This window comes from Leiobunum rupestre, chromosome 3 (genome assembly GCF_980474605.1).
Source record: "Leiobunum rupestre chromosome 3, qqLeiRupe1.1.hap1, whole genome shotgun sequence".
Lineage (NCBI taxonomy): Eukaryota > Metazoa > Arthropoda > Arachnida > Opiliones > Sclerosomatidae > Leiobunum > Leiobunum rupestre.
Window position 1 is genome coordinate 3,208,294 of NC_143386.1, and position 22,480 is coordinate 3,230,773.

Below are 22,480 nucleotides of genomic sequence, written 5' to 3' on the forward strand. Positions count from 1 at the left end.
TTAAGTTTTATTAATTGTTTCGGTTCTTAGGTCTAATAGTTTTCTTTTTTTTTGCAAATTTCAATTTCCAATATCTGTTCTCACTTCTAATACTGCGATAATATGAAATTTTCATTATTTTATAGAATACATCGATTGTTTCTTTGTTTACCTAATGACAAATGTTCATTTTAACCCTACTATTACGATTGTAGTTCTAAACGTGTTTTTCATTAAGTTTTCTATGTAGATAAAAGGAATGTGGCATTCGTTTTAATGTTTATTTAAATAGATAAAACACGCTTCTTTTTCACAAAATTTGAAGGTTCGTTCTGATATATTTGGTTAAAATTAAAAGTAGAAAATGTTTAACTTATTTTAATGTAATTTGAAATTGAAAACGTCCTTTTGTGGTTTTTTGGTTACAACAAATGAAATAATTTGGTATTTCAACTGATATAATTGCGTCCTTGTGTTAAGATGCTCTGTAAACAAAGTTTTTCGTTTGAATATATTATGTGTAAACAAACATGTTCACTGCACCAACCTCTGACGATTTAGTCAAAAAATATACCTTGTAATACATTTCGCACCGTGCAGTTAAAATGTCTAATTTCATTTTATGACAAATGTAAAACACAGGCGCGCATTTGTGCAAATATATAAGATAAAAGAAAATGAAGAAAATAAAACCTTATGCGCAGTTGAAAGCATTTTAATAAACGCAACGTACGTTTCGTCTAATTCGTGTGAGCCGTCCTATGGCACTAATACTTAAATGTAGTAACAAATTTGTCCTCCAAATAAAGATTCGCAAAAGGCGAATACGCTAAAAGTACTACCAGGTAAATTTCAATAGGGAAAGATTACAAATAGTAAATTGTTTGCGTCATGGTGATTTTTAAATTTATAATATGCACAATACTTACCAGTTATTGCAATTCGTTCTAATGTTACATTGCTCAGGATCATTTCGAATTTATCAAAATCATCTTCGGTTTCTAGGTGATTCACCTCTTCGTCCCATTCATAACCTCATCCACCAAACACTGACAGACACAATTATACATAAGAAAGGTAGAATCTATTTAAATAGCTATTGTTGTAGTGATTAAATTTTTAAAATGGGTGGACCAGGTTAATGATAGCCCGCCCATTTTGAAATTCGCACCAAATATGTAGCCTATTAATAGGGACCGTTAACCATTATATGTACCACTATTCTCGAAATTTGCACCATACCGGTTTTGGAGATATAAAGGTTGTAGACTCTACCGATGAAGTTTAAGCAGTGCGAATTAACCTGTGGTCCGTAAAAACCTTTGCCGCGGATCAAGTAGCCCCCAAATGACAATATTGTGTAAGCTCGCTTGCAAAAAAGCATCAGCAGATATCCACTAGTTTTTGTTAATTTATAACAGAAAGTTAATTAAAAGACCATCTTCAATTTCGTTATATTTTTTCGCTGTTCTAAAAATGTTAAAGAATGCCGAGTTAAGTAATAACAACAGTTGATAGTGTAAGTTCGAAAGGCGCGTCAGAGTCTCAGTCTCTCAGAGGGGCACCAACCGACCCTATTCTAATTATTCATCCAAGTTAAAATCACATTTTATAATCTGAAATTCCACAAGATAAAGGAAGATTAAAGAATGGAACGCCATTCTGGCGGAATTTTGCAGCCTACCCTTTCAAGGTTCGTGAGAGTTCCAGTTGACGGAACTAGCGACATCATACGGGCCGTACGATACGGGTACATAATTTAACCGGAAGCAAAACTGTGATATCATGTATTCTATTAAACGATATCATTCTTATTTGAAGAGAGATTTTGAGATTTCAAAAGTTGAGAATCTGAAATTAATCTCCTTTAATATTTATGGGAAATATTTAAGTTCTTTGAGGCTTCGGTCAATCGCCAAAGCTTTATAGCTTGTGCTCTAATAACATTTCAATTTTAGGTCCGCTATATAATTCGAAATTTTTCAAAGGAAATTGCGGAACTATATTTCAGAAATAGGTGGGGTGGCGGAGTGGTTAGCACTTTCGCCTCGCAGCAAGAGGAGCCGGGCTCGATCCCAGCTTGTGGCGCTGGGAGAAAACTCGGAACCACTCCTTATGCGTTGTGTTTGCAAGTTCCCTCCCCACTGGTTTAAGGGGTTTTCCCCCGAGTTCTTCGGTTTTTCCTAAAAACTTGTCTAGGTTAACGGTAATAGTTAGTGTAGGGAGCTGTTGCCTCGATCTCGTGGCATGCAGGGCTTGCCACCACCCTCCTACGCATTGTAACCCGGCTACCTGAATTAAGGGCTTCAAAAGTCGCATGATGACTTAGGCCTAAGGTGGTGCCTTGGGTATTAGCCTAGCTGATTATTAAATCTCTTTAGAATTCTTCTAACATTAACCCACAAACTTTACCCGTAATTTAAGACTAAGATGAAACATACTTTGAAGGATTCTATCGCTTTTACGCGCCAAAATTGCGAGAAAGCTTAGATGTACCAAATAATACACAGTTATAGTTCAAGCCAAAAGCAGATGGCGTTAGCTACTTAATATCGTTTCCCTCTTTTTACCCCTAGCTTAGATGCATATTTTTGCCGCGAGAAACTTCCAGTAACAACACGCCCACTTTAACTTTTAATGAATATGGAATACAGGGTGTTTCAAAAGGTTATGCAAATATTTTAATTATTTGAACAAGGGTGAGTCCCTCGGGGTGAGTTGAAAAGTATGTCTGTTGATTTCCCATTTTCCTACGATAAGTTAAAAGAGCGTCAGAGAGCTTCAAAGTGTGGCCTACTACCCAGGTAGCAAAATAACGTTTGTAAAATGGTCAATATTTGGTTTAAGGTCAAAATAACGTTTAATGGTTATTTTCCCACTATTTATAAATGTTTATATTTAGTAAAATATTGACCTCTTTTAGAACTCATGTTTTTATCAAAATAGTTAGGTTGAAAAAACCACGTTATTTAAATTAAATTCACCACATTCAAAAACGTCACTTTTAATATGGATATTTAGGTTAAAATAACGTTATATTATTTAACTTTTTTAAGGGTATATCTTTTGGCAAACATGAGACGTTTTTATGTTTGTTATCAACTAATTTTTTAATCCCACTAATAATAAAAGTTTATATTTAGTTAAACATTAACCACTTCTTAAACATGTTTTAATAAGAATATTCTAATTAAAACATGTTATAGAAGTGGTTAATATTTAACTAAATATAAACTTTAATTATATGTTTGTTTGTCCGCTATAGGAATCTACAGTTTTCAACTTAGGTCGACCACATTTGGTATACTATCTCATGGTACCCTCACTGTGGTTTTCGACGGTTACGGTCGGCAAAACATCTTTAATTATTCGGATTAATTTAATAATTAGGTATATCCGCTATACACAAGATACTACACTTTGGTCTTAGCCAAAAGACCGAGTTTCTTCATTCTTTGGCCCTACACACGGAAAACGATTCAAGTATAGTCATGTTTTTTTAAAAAGCCTTCTTCTATAGACACTAGGCCGTTTGATAAAAGGGAAATTATTGTGTAATCAACGTATAATTGTTTGAAATTTGCATAAATCAGTTGGTTATATAGGGTACGGTGCCATACGTGGAGAGATTTATGACAGCGTTGTACTTTCAATATGAATGTGACGGTGATTGTCACTAATAATATTATTAGTTTAAAAGTTTAATACCAAGCGAAACAAGTGCCTATTTTACCGTAACAATCATATTTCCAGGGAATTATCGGGTACCCTACAGTTGTTAAATAATTTTATAAATGTTTAATACCGAAGTTTAATAGACGTTAATCCTACAACGTTATCACTTGGTGAATTTGACATCAATTAATAGTTTGGTTTTCGTTTAATATATACAATAAATAAACGTCAAATCATATAACGTTTATGCTTGGGTTTCTGTTAGTACTAAAAGACTTAATATCAACCGTTTTATAAACCGTCTATTTTGGTGACATCGTCAACCATTTCACAACGTTTATCTCTCAACATAGTTTCAACGATTCACAAACGGTTTATCAACGAGATTTTGCTACCTGGGGGCCTATTCTTGTCTTGGCGATACGCATGTCGTTATGGCGGAATCGATAAAATATCGCCATAACGACATCGACCGGCGAAAACCGTATTCTTGTCTCCAAAACTCACTTCGACATCGCCGTATCGCCAGCGAATTATAACGACAGGGCTGGGGATGTCGGAATCGCGTTTCTTTGTCGTTATGACGTCATTTTTCGCTTCGAATCGCGGTATTTTCAAAATGGCTGCTTTACAGCTCGCATGTTTTGAGTTTTGGCGTCTGTCAGAAATGGAAGAAACGAAGAGTTTTGGGTGGGAGAGAGTTCTAAGAGATAGATCAAAAGCTTTTGAACTTTCGGAAAATTAGTTTAGAAGTTTATTTCACCTAGATAAGTATTTAGTAATAGAGATTTGTGAGCATCTAAAAGCGACGTTAGAGTCAAACGCGTCTAACGTAAGAGTTACGGATCTCCCTGTAGATTCAAAGGTGAGCCATGAATTTAAGAATTATATTTCGTAATTATTAGCGTTTTAATGATTATGTGGTTCATTAGGCGTTAGTGGCTGTTCAATTTTGTGCTTACCAGAAAGCAGCTAGTTGGCAAAGATTTGTTTCTTGATGTCAGTCAGGCCACGGTCAGTCGCTGTCTGCATCAAGAAACCGATGCAATAAATAGCATTTTAATGCCAAAATGGATAAAATTTCCACTGAGTAAAGGGAAGCCACAAAGTTGAGGTAATTATCAAATCTTCTCATAGCAGATAAAAATTAATTTAACAATGCGTATAGATTTATGGAGAAGACCAGATTTCCCGGGGGCCATTGCTGCAATAGATTATACGCACATTGCAAATGTTGCTCCAAATTCACGAGATTCAAATTATCGTGAACATTTGTACATTAACAGGAAAGAAAACCATTCTTAAAACGTGCAATTGGTAAGCTTTATTTATATATATAAATAATATACATGTACATTCAAAAATTTACATAGTTTTTATAGCTTTGCGATTGTGATTTGGTAATTTTGAATGTCAAAGCCAAGTTTCCTGGGCGTACTCATGATGCCCACATATACAAGGCATCAATGGTTTCAAGATATCTTTGAAAAAAGTTACCTAGCAACCAAGAACTCTAGAGATCATTCCTAAGGTAAGTTTTGAGTATTAACTTCTCAATATAAAGGTAAGTATGAGGGTGTATAGGTAACAGAAAAACAACTATTTTTCTTTTCAAAACTTTATTAGTGAAATTGTAAAAGATTCTTCAAAATAAAAAATTTGAATTTTTCACTTACTTTGTTTTAAAACTAAGCATATGAAACTCAAATAGTTTTTACAATACAAATTCTCCTTTGAGAACTAGCTATATGGCACCAAGTTTCCAACTGATCTTCCATTATCTTAGTTTGCTTATCAAGATTTGAATTTATTTTCTCAAGAAATTGTTGAGCCCTCGCATATGACCCTGTTGCCTTTGTTGGTTGCGACCTTTAAACGGTTTAAGCCAAATTATCTTTTCCAAATTTTAAATTTTTTAAAGTAAATGATTTTCTACTTACCTCGTGCAGCTGGAGAAATATTTTTACCTTGGGAGTGATTAGAACCAAAGAATATAAAGCCCCAGGAATGGAAGGATTGATATTATTAGCCGCGTGTTTTGGCCGAGCTAGAAACTTCCGGCAAAGCAAATCAGAGTAACTGGAAACGGTTACCGCAACCAGGTCTCTCTTTGAAAACGAGAGGTGCAAAAGTTCCACTAGACGGAGCTACACCTTCCATTCCTGGGGCTTTATATTCATTGTTAGAACTCACAGACGCTACTGGTAAACTATGATTAAATCTTGGAGATCTGCAGGAATGGGAGCCAGTGGGAGAAGAATGGGCGATAGTGACTGAATATGGAGGAGCCATTGTTGAAGAAGCTGCGGGACGTTGATCTAAAGTAGCCAATGCCGCATCCATTTCCTTCAATTATCTGTTGTTAAAATCAAGAAATGTTAGCATGAAATGTATTCATGAAAGAATACTTACCCCAAAACCAGCTTCTGGTACTTCGTAGTGGCCAAATGTACCCCCTAGGGCGCTCAATAAACGAGAGCTGCCCAACATTTGCTCGACCTTCCTCAGTTGTCTTAGTTCTAGTTTGGGAAGTTCCAGTCAGCCAAACTCTGGAACATTTATGCATGGCATAAGTAATAGAAGTAACAGTATTTCTATTCCAAAAAAATTACTGCACCTCCAGTACGGTCCACCACAAGCATTAAGCCTTTGGACAAGACTAATGCACATCGCGGTGTACTGTACGCTTCGTTTGTACAGTTTGCCTCAAACTTACGGCTAACGAAACGTTCATTAGCCTCCATGTATTCTAAAATTAAAACCTTTAGATTTCCGCAGAATTTTGTGGCGCGACTCAATGTTATTTTAAAAAAAACTACCAAAGAAGAACAAAAATGACAACTGCGAAAACGTAAACAAACGCAAAAATATTACAGCAGCCGACAGAAATAAATAAGTGCGATTCGTATTGGACGATTAGAGGGGCACGTCACCGGATGTTGACGTCACAACTCGCCTGGCGGTATTTTCGTTTTTACGACATTTCTGATAGCGACAGGGGGACAAGAATAAGGTTCCAAGCGAATGTCGTTATCTCGAATGTCGGTATGGCGAAGTGATAAGGCGGAATCGTTATGTCGTAACCGAGACAAGAATAGGCCCCCTGGGTAGCCCCTTAGAGAGGTGAAAATTAAAAAAGTTTCTGGAGGGTAAACTTCTTTGATTTTATAAACAAGTGTCGGCTTGACGTGTAGTGGCTCTTTCTTCAACCAATGTTACTAGCGTCTTTATCAAAACAAGATACCTCTGCTACATTTGGATCGAAAAGGCGTGACATAAAAGTAACCTTCGCGTCGATTAACTGGTTTTTATATTCGACAATAACTTCAACTATAGTTATTTTAACCAATATATTTTATATGTGATATATAATATAGGTTCAAGTTAACTTGTAAGTAGAGTATAAGTGTTTTTCATTATATTTCTCTCCAATGGTTCTCTGATGACCTTACGGGGGGGGGGCAGAATAACGAGAATGAATATAAGTTGGTGTATATAGCAATTTGCCTTCACAACCTGCGCACCCGATTCAAAACAAAACAAATGGAAAATTAACAAACACTAAAAGCGAACAAATCAATAAAATCAAAACACAAATAAAAAATTAAAGAACCCTCTTATGGAGGCTACTAAGAAGACCTTGCCGTGCTGCAACTTGTGATGGACAGGCGAAGATAATGTGCTCCGCGGTATCTACCGCACCGCACTTTGAGCAAGAATCCAAGCTACTCAAATTAATGCGGAAGAGAGTTGCTTTCGTGGGAAGGCGTCCGCAGACGAGACGCGCCAAAAGAGTGTCATCCCACCTGGGGAGCTGAAGCTGCATAATCTCGCGAGAGCCCGGGTTAGGCTTCGCCTCCCTAACCGCGTAAGAGGTGGCTTGGGTCTGCCAGGAATCCCACCTAGCACTGGTAACCACTTTACTACACGCAGATTTACACCTTGGAGGGGCGCGGAAGACTGGTGACGTCCGTGAGACCGTCCACCGTTTCATTGTCCACTACGCCAACGGGGGCCGGACACCACAAAAGAGTCACTGATTAGGTTTGACCGTCACACAAGTCATGAATAGCGGTGATAACCGGATCATTTGAACGCGTATTTAACATCGTAAGCGCGCTTTTGGAGTCGGAGCAGGGGACTATTGAACTCGCAAGATGAGCGGAAGCATATGAAAGTGCCAATTAAATTGCCAAAAGCTATATCCTGTTGATGGTATGGCCAGGATCCATCAAAGACCGTTAACCATTCGCTCGCCATCAACCATTTACTCGCCATCAACCATTCGCTCGCCATCAACCATTCGCTTGCCGTCAATCATTCGCTCGCCATCAACCATTCACTCGCCATCAACCATTCGCTCGCCATCAACCATTCGCTTGCCGTCAATCATTCGCTCGCCGTCAACCATTTACTCGCCATCAACCATTCACTCGACATCAACCATTCACTCGCCGTCAACCATTCACTCGTTGTCAACAATTCGGTCGTCGTCAACCATTCGCTCGTCGTCAACCCTTCGCTTGCCGACAACCATTCACTCGTCGTCAATCATTCGCTCGTCATCAACCATTCACTCAACATCAACAATTTACTCGCCGTCAACCTTTCACTCGCTGTCAACCATTCACTCGCTATCAACCATTCGCTCGTCGTCAACCATTCGCTCGCCATCAACCATTCGCTCGCCATCAACCATTCGCTCAACATCAACCATTCGCTCGCCGACAACCATTCACTCGTTGTCAACCATTCGCTTCAAGTCAACCATTCACTCGTTGTCAACCATTCGCTCGTCGTCAACCATTCGCTTGCCGAAAACCATTAACTCGCCGTCAACCATTCACTCGCCGTTAACCATTCGCTCGCCGTTAACCATTCGCTCACCATCAACCATTCACTCGCCGTCAACCATTCGCTCGCCATCAACCAGTCGATCGCCGTCAATCATTCGCTTGTCGTCAACCAGTCGCTCGCCGTCAATCATTCGCTTGCCGTCAACCATTCGCTTGTCGTCAACCAGTCGCTAGCCGTCAATCATTCGCTCGCCATCAACCATTCGCTCGCCATCAACCAGTCGATCGCCGTCAATCATTCGCTTGTCGTCAACCAGTCGCTCGCCATCAACCATTCGCTTGCCGTCAACCATTCGCTTGTCGTCAACCAGTCGCTAGCCGTCAATCATTCGCTCGCCATCAACCATTCGCTCGTCATCAACCATTCACTCGGCAACAATCATTTACTCGCCGTCAACCATTTACTCGCCGCCAACCATTTACTTACCATCAACCATTCGCTCGCCGTCAACCATTCACTCGCCGTCAACCCTTCACTCGTTGTCAACCATTCCCGGAATTGACGAATATCATTTTGGTCAGCTTTTAAAATAAAAGAGTTACGCCACTGAAAATGATAATAATGGATTCGGGATGATCCTTTTATATTTACGAAGTGTTAAATCTAGGTATCTTAGAACAATAGGTGACGAGTTATTGGCTTTCAAACTTAAGGAAGGGAATCGGTTTTGAATCAAAGGCAAAATCGACCTTTTCACTATACACGCCTAAATTTCACAGCATTTCAAAACGCCGGACAAATAATATATTGAGGGATACGTTAATAGAAAGAAAATGACATCTATTATGGGAAAGGCAAATTAGAAAGACTCGGGTTTCTTTCCCTCTCGTGGATCAGCGCGACAGCTAATTGGTAAACCATTTGCGCAGTTATTTATTGTGTTTGGACCAGAAATGTCAATTTATTTTATTCCCTCCACTTGTGTAAAATGTATCAAAGTAAAATTTTACATTTTTTATAATAAATCGAACAGTGGTCGCGAATAAAATCCAGAACTGAACAGAGAAAAGAAATACACGATCATTTATCGTCCAAACGCGAGGTCTAGAGAGCTTTGCATGACGATATAAACCTGATCTGTCTTTCGTTAGCAGACATTGAAGCTGTTTATTTTTCGATCTGTTGATTTTCGGGTTGAATTTTGAGTCGCTCCAAAGCGAAGCGTGGAAAACGCCTTTTATTGACAAGGTCCATGCGCACGATTTCTAGTTGCTTGAAATAAACGCGCACACGATTTTTTTGTTTTAATATAGAGTAATGGCACTCCGTAGCTTTGGCCATGGTTGCCATTTTGATCGCGATTTTTTATCTATAGGGAAAAGCATGGGTGACGTTCCGTGACGTCACGCAGCCATTACTCTATTCGCGGTGTTTAATAGATTTAAAATCGAGTTAGTCATTTCCAGACTCCACGATTAGATTGTTGAGCAATTAGAAACTTACTTAACATAATATAACTCATTGTTGGCACTTGTGTATAAAATAATTAAAAACTAGATTAAACCACTTTAGTTATACAATTAAAACTTTTATTTAGGATAATTGAAACGTTAGGATGACTAGTTTCACTTTCTATACAGAGACATCATCAGGTCATCATAACTACAACAACGTTGAAAATTCCTATTGCTTTAAAGTTAATTGTCTGATCGAACCTTTATTCGACACTGATACTCTCTATAAGCTACGACTTGGTCACGCAACTTAACGTCCTTGGTAAATAATTTTCGTTAATAATTTAAACCTTATACCGGAAAGCAGGTTTTGGAGTCTCGGGGAAGTTTTCTTGTGTTTTGAGGACCGCGTGTGAATAACGCGTGCCAAAAAAACATTTTACTGGGGCCCGTATACCGGCGAGACAAACTTTATAAAATTTTATCACTAAAGCCTAATATAGCGCCGACCTATCGGAAACCAGATATATCAGCTTAGGCGGAAGTCTCGAGTGCTTTAGTCACTACGAGACTCTTTAGTTATGAAAAATATTGATTGCGCAATAACTATGAAAATCAGTTTTGTGATAAATCTCTTTAATTATCATTACTTATTGTTATTCTGTTACTTATGTTTATATGCTTACGCCAAAGACGCCAGATATGGAACGCGTGGTATTTTATTTGGGAAGTTTTTGTTGACCTATTTTTACGTCAATATTATCATGTTAATTTTATTTTAATCGTGGAGTTTTAAATTAAGCACTAGTTAGTTGGATATAGAACAAATTTATTTACAATTGTTTTAAACAACTTTAGACAAATTAATAACTAGTTGGTTAACCCCCGCAAATATTCCGGGCTCAATCTGTTAAATGCGTCGAAGACCATATTTCGAAGGTCGCCTGCATTTTCCGGGATCCGTTTTCCATAAGATATGTCATTCTGGACCACAAGTTTTCAAAGGGATTGAGACCGGGAGAAAAAGCAGGCCAGTCGAGAGTCTCAACACCTTCCTCGACCAAAAACGTCGCATAAAATATTTGCTAAAGTAGAGGTTAGGAATAACATTTTTACTACATAACCGTAGAGGGCACGTGATTTTTCTTACCATCCTGCTTCTTGTAGGCCATAAATCGCCGCTATCGATGGCAACATTGAATCCCGGAGGATTTCCATATAGGATTGGGCATTTAAGCGGCCAACTATCGGTCTTAAAATTCCGGCTTGACCATCCCCCAGGCAGCCCCACACGTTTACCGAGAACCGTCCACTCCTTTTCGTTCGTGTAATGTTTCTGGAACAGTTTCTTTGTCGTCTACGTCTTGTCACCTACACAGTGGGTGAACTGGCAGAACTCTGAAAGACTATTACAATTCTAAAATTAACAAAACCGTTTCGGTGATGCAAATTAGAAGTTTAAAAAAACGTAACACTTACTTTTTCATCAGAAAATAAAATCACACGGGATAAAACGTCTCCAGGCCATCGAAACAGTTGTCGACAAAATTGACGGCGAAGTCTTTTGTGTTCCGGAGAAAAAAATGGCTTACAAAGCGAGCGTCGATGTCACAAACCAGTTTTTTTTAACTTGGCCCACACCATTGGAGCTGTAACTCGAAGCCCTGGTAAATGCCAACGATCCCTCAATTTTCTAACGGAGAGCCACGGGTTTTTAGTAGCACCTCTGGTTAACTCTCGGTCTAGAGCTGGCGTAGTCTTTTTCGAGCGACCACTTCTAGGACGATTCTAATACGTAAATATTTATCGGTTATATAAAGAACTTGTAAGGTAAATCATTTGGAAAACCAAAATATTTCTATTACCGAAATCGTTCCATGACGAAGAAACTGTGCATAGCGGTATCTTGCTCCCCGTTCCGAACAATTTACTGCCGCCGTTATGAAACTCCAAGTCGCTCCTCCTTGACGCAAGTTAATGATCGGAAAGCGTTGTTCTTCGCCGATTACTGGCATGTTGGTAAGTGGGAAAAAACTAAATTAACTGGTGTTAACCTGTTCCCAACATCTCTTTTTTTATACTCAAAGTCGAATTTCGAGAACGTTCGACAGAACGGTATTAATTTTTTTGTTAAATAATTAACACGTTAGTAATAATTTTTTTTAAACAACTATATTTGCGGGCGTTAACCAACAAGTTTCGACGAAGGTTACGAGCTTGTTTGAGAGTAAGGGAGACGTCATCCCTTATTAATTTCTCTTAAGTTGTTTAAAACAATTGTAAATAAATTTGTTCTATATCCAACTAACTAGTGCTTAATTTAAAACTCCACGATTAAAATAAAATTAACATGATAATATTAACATAAAAATAGGTCAACAAAAACTTCACAAATAAAATACCGGGCGTTCCATATCTGGCGTCTTTGGCGTAAGCATATAAACATAAGTAACATAATAACAATAAGTTATGTCAATTAAAGAGACCTCCCTTTCAAATGCGAACCGACGGGAACGGGAGTTGTACTGTCTGGCAGCTAGGGGCAATAAACGCAACCCATCAAAAGTCGTAGATTTTCTTGTGTAAAATTTTCGTTAGACGCTTTAGAATCTGCTGCCGTCGGAAGGGTGAAATTCGGAAATTTACTTCCCCTCCCTCCGTAAAACGTTCAGCGTAAAGGTTCGCCCAATTAAATTTGTGTTTAAAGGCCAGCTACGTTCTTAGTTGAAGCTTTTGTCTAGCAAATAGCTCGGGTAAGTTTTGGGAAATATCTGGGAAGAGAGAGAAATGTATTGCACTACGGACAGAGAGGCACTTTAATTAGCAAGGGATTTAGTCATATTTTATTTTAAGAATACTGTTTAGCCAATCAACTTAATTTTATAATATAAAGCTAGTGTTAATTCAGTTTTACCTGCAGAAAATATATGAAATTCGTATGTGGTATTCTAAAGTTATTTCAGTTTTTAGTTAACGTTATTTAACAACCGGTATTATTTTTATTATTTAGAACTTTGAATTCTAAGACATTTAGTGTATTAAATTCTTAGGAATAACTACCAATAAATATCTAAATTATTACTTATATATATATATACAACAAAATAGCCAAAACAGTGTGTTTCTACTCCTCGAGGGCTTATTAAGTGCGGGGGAAAATTTAATATCAAATGTAAATAACTTTCGTGTTGTCTACCCCTCTCTACTTTATCTCCTTTCTACGTCATAATGACGAGTCAGATCGCGACCACTTTCCAGTCCCTTAAACAGTTCACAAGGACCTGTGATCCCTTGTTTTTCAATTAATAAACTGGTATGAGCTATTAAAAAAACAGATTTTTTTTCCGGAAGACCTGTGCTATTTACAAGATTGAAAGCGAGCGCTAGTAGGCCGTGATGACACTTAATCCCGTTTAAGCTAAGCCACCGACATGCCTGGGAAAGATTTACCACGTACATTCGGAATTGCAACACCTCCCCCAAATGGATTTATTATGAACTTCTGATAATAAATTGATTACACGTAGTGTAATAGCAAGTTTAAAGCATAATTATATAATATTTCTGTAGTCTTTACCTGTATACGTTATAATACATAAACATGGTCATCGTATTTACTATTTAATATGTTCATTTAAAAATGAAATTAATACGTCTGATAATTTGGAGTCACAGAATTCATTAATATAAACAAGGAATAGAATAGGGCCCAAAATAGTACCTTGAGGTACGCCATAATTAACTTTGGTAATGTCACTATAGTCACTACCGATACGAACCATCTGTTTCCTATTAGCTAAGTAGTTTTTAAACAAGTCTAGAGGTATACCTCTAACTCCATAATCATTAAGTTTTACAAGTAAAAGGTCATGTGAAATAGTATCAAAAGCCTTTGCTAAGTCTAGAAATACTGAAAGCACCTTTTTGCCGCTGTCAAGTGCGATAGAAACATTTCTAGTAAGATTATAGATTGCATCGCTTGTGCTTATACCTTTCTGGAAGCCAAATTGATTTTTTGAGATAATTTATTTATTTATTCCACTAAGCGATTTTTTAGACAGGCCTCATTAATTTTAGACAATTGACTAAGAACAGATATAGGTCTATAATTATTCAGCTTATTTTTGCTTCCAGATTTAGGAATCGGTATCACAATGGCTATTTTAAAAAGATCCGGGAATATACCCTTTGCAATACTACTGTTTATAATATAATGCAATGGGCCAATTATGTAGTTAGCAATATTTTTTAAAACATTTGCATTAATTTTGTCATAGCCAACTGCAGTAGCATTTTTTAACTTTATAATTTCATTTTTTAATTCATAATCATCAACTGCTTTCAAAAAAATTGATTTAAAGTTTGATAAACCATTTACATTGGTCGTCCGTCTTTTATCAGGCGGTTCATGTACTCTTAAAATGGTTCAGCCATTTTTTACCAACATTAGCAAAATAATTATTAAATAAATTCGCACACTGTTTTGGGTATTTAATGGCATCAATTTCGATATTGTTTACGGAATCAATTATGGTTGATATCGGAAGTTTTGATTTTGTTCTAGAAGTGGAATCGTTAATGACTTGCCAAATTTTGCGATTGATCTTGCCACATTTTTCAATTTTTTTTACATAATAAATATTCTTGGCAATTTTTATTAAATTACTTAACTTATTACGATATCTTGTATATTTTAGCTTGAGAGAGGAATTGAACGGTTCCCTAAGACATTTACGTTTCATTTTATCTCTTTTTTGATTGAATTAACTAAGCCCACTGTTATCCATGGCTTTATTAACTTAATCTTCTTGGTAGTTTGATTAGTGTTAGTATTACAAGGAGAACCCTTTTTAGATAAGTTAATATAAAAATTTTAATATTCAGTGAAAGTTTCTAATGCGGTATTTACATTATCAGTTTTATAAACTGCAGACCAGTTTTCAAAACCTAAAAGCATTCTCAATTTCTCAAAGTCGACCACATCACTATATATATTTTGAACCTTGTTATCACAATTTGAACCGTGAGATAGTTCACTATTAATATTAATAAGAATTGGGAAATTATCTCTGGTGAATACTTTTAAAACTGAGCAAATATAATATCTTTGAGTATTAAATTTAACAAAACAATAGTCCAAGCATGTTTGACTTGAACTTCTAGTAATATTCTTTTTTAATGGGCTAAAACCATGCAAGTATAATATAACCAAATAGTCTGAGTTGCCGAATGCAAAATAATTAGATGATATGTCTATGTTTATATCACCTATTATAATGCAAATTTTTAATATTTAACCTGTCAAGAGACTCAAAAGTGAGCCCAAGATGAAATAAAAATTCTTGTAGATTACTATTTGGGGAACGATATATACATAAAACGCGATAAATCGAGGAGTCAACCATACAGATATCGATACAAATTGCATGTACATCACCAATAGATATTTCAACAAACTCTGTTTTAATTGTATTTTTAACGAAAACGACTACACCATCATTTTGATTGAGGTAATTAGTGGTGAAAATTGCTTGGTAACCATTGATTTGAAAACATTTAGGATCAATACCTCTTAAGCAACATTCCGTTAGGACTATAAAGTCGAAATCGATACACAATTCGTTAATAAGCAGACAAAATTCATAAAAAATTTTGGATATACTTCTAATATTTTGATGATAAATTTTAAAGCCATTTACATAAGTATTCATTTTTTCACGACAAACTAGAAAATCATAATCGATTTCCGGATATAATTCGGTAGTTGATAAATCAAAATTATCCAAAAAATCAAAGTTTTCGTTTTGGTGCATTTTTATTTATACAAGTATATTATATAAGGAAATAATACTATTAGACTGAATGCAAGTCCCGAAGAGAGTTAATTTTTAAAATTTTTAGCCCATCATCTTTACGTAATAAAAGTTTGACATTATTAGACCAAACATATTTAATACCGGCATAAAATGTACCTACCCACTGGGACAAACGTGATCGTCAAGCAGAAGCAGCAATCGCATTATCACTCGAACAGTACCGACGCCAGAGCTATGTGGCTCACTCTCAAACAACTCCATGATCAGTCGTCCATCTCAGGTAAACTCTTACTTCTCAGAAGGATACACAAAATGAGGTTCAAAGACGTTCAGACCATGCAACAACATATCACCGCTATGATGGACATTGTGGAGCGTTTACGAGGAATAGGTGAAAACATTAAACATAGTTATGTTGCTTGTATGTTATTATGCAGTCTTCCAGAGTCTTACGATCACCTTGTCACCGCACTCGAGGTCCGCCCAGAAGCGGACCTAACATGGGACTACGTCCGATCAAAACTAATACAGTAGTTCAATAGGCGGAAGAGAAATTCCGATATCCCAGACAGCTATCAGACTGTGGCTGCTCTTCATACCTGGAACGGCCAAACAAAGAACGGAGAATCATCTACTGGATGTCACTATTGCGGTAAACCTGGACATTAACAAAAGGATTGCCGTTTAACGAAAGCGGGACAATGCCAAAAAGCAGAATCGGAAACAAGAAAGTAAGAGCGCCTCGCAGTCCTCAAAAGATCAAAGCCATTCTCAGCCTTCGGAGAGCTCCACCAGTCAACGTTGCCAGTATCCCGCCTTCAAGGCATCGAAGGGTAGCATAGGTGCCACATGGTACGTCGACTCCGGAGCTACCAGCCATATGAGCAGTAACCGTTCGTTCTTCACAACCCTCACATCCAAGTCAGAGAAAATATACTTGGCAGATGACTCGGTTATTGACGCTGAAGGAGTAGTATGGAACGCGAAACCAAACAAAATCGAATTTCGTTTTGCGCGCTTCGATTTGATATTTTGCGCGTCGAGTTTCGTTTGCGCGCTTCGATTTTCTGTTTTGCGCGTCGAATTTATTTCCGCGCTTCGATTTTCTCTTTTGCGCGCTTCGAGTCTGTTTCACGCGCTTCGAGTCTGTTTCGCGCGCTTCGAGTCTGTTTCGCGCGCTTCGAGTCTGTTTCGCGCGCTTCGAGTCTGTTTCGCGCGCTTCGAGTGTACTTAACGCTTCGAGTTACTTTATTTTTTAATACTTTCACATAGCAGTCCCACTATTCGTCCCACCTATAGTTCAACATTATCTTTTTTATTATCTATACAGATTTTTTTATTTTTAGTTAATTTAACCATATTATAATTTTTTTAAATATTAATTATTTAAACAATTTAAAACCCCAACCAAATCAATAAAAAGGCGACGTTTTCGATAATTATTTTTTCTATGGACCAAATACCGCCAAATGAAAGCCTATTTGTCAGATGATATATATAAAATGGGGAAAGTGGTAAATAACATCATAGATAATGTAATGAAATAGCTTTTATCCCGAGGGGCAGTTCACTCCTCTTTTGGGCGCATAATTAATCGGATTAAATTCGATTAAATGTATTAAGTCGAGTTTATCGTAATTAAATTTTTGATCCGATTTAATCACGATTGAACAATTGAACTCAATGATACGACGGTTTCACCATAGGCCGCGAATTACCCCTATCGGGCGTAAATCGAAACCTTGCTCAACTTTGGGAACGATGCGAAAAACACTCCCCTAGCGACATCTGGATGGTACAATGACACGGCCGGAAGTATGGACCTCCTGACTAACACCGAATTCACGAAGCGTCAAGGCCTCGCCGCGGTTTCGAAAGAAATTAAACTTCACGGGAACATTTTTGTGACATTTTTAATTTTAAGAAATATTTAATTAATGGCGTACAACTAAAGGTTTCACTTACTAGAAATAGCGATAATTTTACCCTTTTTGGCGACACTGTCGAATTTATAGACGCTGCTCTAATTGTACGTAAAGTTAAAATTATGCCTAAAATTTTATTAGCCCACCTGCTAGGAGTATTACGTAGTAATGACAAATATCCCTTTACTCGTACCGAAATTAAAGCTAAGACATTGGCTAGTTCGATTCAGAACGCTAGTTTTGACAATATAATATAATATAATTTTTAAAATTTCTATCTACATTATTTGGCTCTATACGTCGATAACGAATAAACCCCTAATTTTAATAGTAAACAATTTACGCTAGTCTATCATCCGCTATTCTCGGGAAATGGGATACATTACAAAGACGAAGGAAACCACATTGCTATGGCTGACTTTCCTTTAGGCTTTGCCTTATACGCTTTCGATCTGACTCCCGATAATTGGCCAGTGACGTCACTACGCTTAGATTTAGGATTTGGTACCCCTTTAAAAGAATCTACGGTCGTTATCGTGTACGTCGAATTTCAATTTTGTTTACAGATAGATAAAAATAGGAACATTATTCGAGATTATTAAAATGACTACGACAAACGTTGACTTATTTCAGGCACTGTATAAAACACCAAACCTTTTAGGCATTTTTCTTCCGATAATTTGAAACCCGTCACGAAATACCCACAATCGCTTATCATTAATTTTGAAAAAAGGGGCGAAACAGGTTCTCATTGGATTAGCATCTACGTCGATGGCCGAAAACGAGGATTCTACTTTGATTCAAAGGGGATTCCCCGGTTTTTACCCCCATCAGAAAATATTTAAATTCAATGTGTAAGACGTGGACATTTAGTAAAAGACGATTGCAAGGACTAATTAGTAACGTTTGCGGCGAATATTGTGTTATGTATATTTTGCATAGAACTAAAGGACAGAGTACAAAAACGTACTTCAAAAAGTTTTCCAAAAATTGGGAAAAAAACGACCACAAGATATTTTTATCTTTCGCAAATCATGCTACAAAAATCATCACAACGAATTTGGCGATTCCATTAGCTAGAGAGAGAGGTATGCTGACTGACTGGAAAAAATCCGGTTCCAGAGAATAAAAAAATATATTCCCACGGCATCTGGTATCTTTTAGAGATAAGACTCAACCCTCTCGAAAACGCGCCAAACCATTTACTTTCGAATAAAATAAACCATCCAAAAAAAATCAAATATAATCAGGAAGTATGAGTATAATAGATAGGACAACGGGGTGGTTTACGCAATCTAGCATGAAAACAAAACATTGGTAGAAAAATCTTATTGCATTATTCCCGCACGTTCTATTTAAAGTACTTTCTAAAAGTCATTGAAATGTGTTACCGTCATGAACCATTGAAAGAGGTTTTCTACCCGTCATTAACAAAATATCTTCAGTAAACGCAAAATAAGATTGGTGAAAAAACATTGCCTGGTTTAATTTAACTGAGATTTAGTAAGCTTTGGGCCTTGTAATGATAAAAAAGATTGAAATTTAACTCGGCCATTTCATATAATAATACAAACTCATGTACGCGAAAAAACAGTTGTAAACAACTTTTCCTTTGCAACTTTTTTTCACTCTAAATAAATACTTTAAAATGTAAAAAAGACTCTTTATTGAAAAAAAAACATAACACTTACCCATTTTTTAGCAATCTTCTACGTCACTCAATTTTCCAAGAGGTTTGTTTTCCGTAAACATTTTCAAGTGAGAGTTCGATTTTGATATCGTCAACGTGGTATTTCCAACACTCTCCTTCGAGTAGCAATGGGTTTTTTTTCAAATATTCAAGTGGGTTATGACGTCAATCATTAGATGCAGTTTTGATCGGGAGACGGGTTTAATCTCGAGTGTCTAGAACTGTTCGGGGGAATTCTGCAGACTTTCCTAAGAAAGTTGTGACACGCCTTCTTTCTTTCAACTTTCTTCTTGAGATTTCATTGGGCGCTAAATCACATGTCGCATTACGTCCCCAGGGACCGTACAAATTCGACCCCTTCGCTCCGATTGGTTGTCGTTACGTCAGAGAATGACATCACGTGAGTGGGAGGCAATAATCGCCATCTATGCGACTCCGAAGGACAAAGTTCAGTTCAGCAGCCAGATTCAGCGGGCCCGTGGTTAAGAGTTCACATAGGCTGAAGTGGTCGTGACGTATGCCTATTGTAATTGGATCCTGAAAATTGAAGCGGGAAAGATTTCTCCCGGGAATTTGCCGTTATCTCTGACGCTATTCTGGGTGAAAGAACTTTTAGCTTGGAGGCGCCTTCTGTCTTTGAGCGCGAAAACTAACATCATGAAAATTCGAACGGAAGTGAGTTTATCAAAAGGTCACGGTCAACCGGAAAGAGTGCTGAAGGTCAACTTAAATTTCAAAAAGGCGAGTGAAGCTGTGGAAAAAGTCCCCCGATCGTGTGTGCTAGTGTGGTGTATTAATTTGTATAAGTGTCGATAAAAATTATATGTAAACCGTAATTTACACGATCTGGACGTTGAAAAATTAGGTATGGAGTGCAAATTTTTAAGAAGAAGGTATATTTGAAGGTTTCAGGTTACTGGAAGTCTTGCATTTGTGTATGCGTGTAACCCTGCCCTTATTTCAAACAAATTAAGATCCTTTTTAGCGAGCCGAAGAGGTTTCATCTGCAAAAGTAAGATAAGTACACTTGTTATAAGGTTCAATTCTTAGACTAATTAAGTACTTTTAGATCTCGTTCGTGACAATGTACTGGGATTAGATTCCAAAAATGTGTGCTTTTGTTTGTACATAATCTTAAAGCGCAAACAAAAAAACGGTACGGATAAGAATGGAAATTAATTAATACACGAAGAACTGGTATGAACATTTTCATGTTGAAAAGTATTTTTATTTTAACATTTGTAATAATGGTACCAAAATGTAGAAGGTAGCTTGATGGTTTGGGTTTCATACAATGGCCTGGTCTCATTCTCTATGGAAGAGGAAGACTTTTAAGAAGAGATGGTAAAAAACCTCATCTTCTTATATTAATTATGACATATTTTCAGACTTTTTTGTTGCAGAGTTACAAACTGCCAGTTCATAATTGACACTATTGACTTTTTGCGTGTCAATATCAAATCCTCCGCAGTAAATAATAACAAATATGGATAAGAGAGGCTACTTATTCAGCATTTTCTTTTGAAAATAAAACAAATTGATTATGTTAGGAGTTGATAGGCTACTGATATCGTGATTATTGTCAATAACTGGTTCACGTCTTTGATACTGATATTTTCAAAATTATTTTATCAAAAACAAGGCAGATGGCGCCACTAAACTTGATATCGGAAAAAATCACTTATATATTGGTTATAATAGTATTGTAAATTTAAAAAATCAGTATAGGTTAAATTACGATATCGGCTAGCATTTAATTGAATCCTTAATACTATGTTGAGGTGAAATATTCTATGGTAAATTTGTTCATTTCGTAACCAATTTACATATATGTTGGTAGAAAATTCTTAAATCTGCAAATTTTTTCAAAAACCTCCTATGTTTTGGCAATTAGGTTTATAAATTCACAATATTGTATAAGTATGTATCTTTGGTAACGCAGCCTGTTGTAGCGTATCTCTTGTAAAACGTTCGCATATGAATAGGTAGTGTCATACTTAAATAAATCTTCTAGACGTAGGATATTATCAATTAATGCTTTCAAAATTATTTTACACAATTATTAACTATGTCACCGAAGAGAAAAGCATATTTATGAAAAGGTGATTAATAGGGTGTTAAATATATTCCAATTTATCTGACCCCGATAATAAATTTTCCCGCTGTTATATCGGTAGCGATATATATTTTCAGTTTATTACTGATATTTTACGATGAATAACGTTAAGAAACTAAAAGCTGAACATTGCTTTAAAAACGTCACGACCACTTCAGCCTATGTGAACTCTTAACCACGGGCCCGCTGAATCTGGCTGCTGAACTGAACTGAACTTTGTCCTTCGGAGTCGCATAGATGGCGATTATTGCCTCCCACTCACGTGGTGTCATTCTCTGACGTAACGACAACCAATCGGAGCGAAGGGGTCGAATTTGTACGGTCCCTGTGGACGTAATGCGACATGTGATTTCGCGCCCAATGAAATCTCAAGAAGAAAGTTGAAAGAAAGAAGGCGTGTTACAACTTTCCTAGGAAAGTCTGCAGAATTCCCCCGGTTATCTCAGAGAGAGACAGCCAATAGAATTTGAGGGTTAGTTGTATAGACCGGGAGCTAGCGACGAAACCCTCACGTCATAGTCTATAAAAATATTTACCAGTATATACTAAAGATATTATAACAAGGTTTAAAAAAAGGTTTGTCTTACTTAGCGGACCGGGGGCGTACGCCCCTGTCACACATTTCAGCAGCGCTACTTTCTGCCCTATTTAATCCCACAAGATATATGCAGCTTTCTTTCTTTAAATTGTAGGTGCGAATCCCCAAAATAACATGCAAAATAATAAGATATAAATTTCAGGGGCTATCACAATTTAAGATAACTGTTTTTAAATTAATTTGTTGCCAAAATTTATCCCATAAAATATATACGCAATTTTCTTTTTAAAATGCTCGTCTGGACATCCGGAATAAGAAACACAAGAGTAAGACAAAAATTTCGGGGAATTAAGTGCTTTAAGACAAGTATTTTACCACCATGTACCGAAATTTTAAATATAACCTAATACCACAGTCAAAGGCAGTAAACGTTGATTTCGCTTTACAGTTAAAACCTGTTCCAGGATTTTTCACCAAACATTTAAGTTTC

General features: G+C 36.9%; 2 protein-coding genes across 2 annotated transcripts in view; both read left to right on the plus strand.

Moving 5' to 3' along the window:
- The window catches only part of LOC149949112 (uncharacterized), a 300,220-nt gene that overhangs the window by 70,078 nt on the left and 207,662 nt on the right, over positions 1 to 22,480 (plus strand). The window lies entirely within an intron of this gene.
- Positions 1 to 22,480, plus strand: part of LOC149949114 (uncharacterized) — a 256,112-nt gene that overhangs the window by 25,970 nt on the left and 207,662 nt on the right. The gene's annotated exons all lie outside the window — the stretch shown is intronic.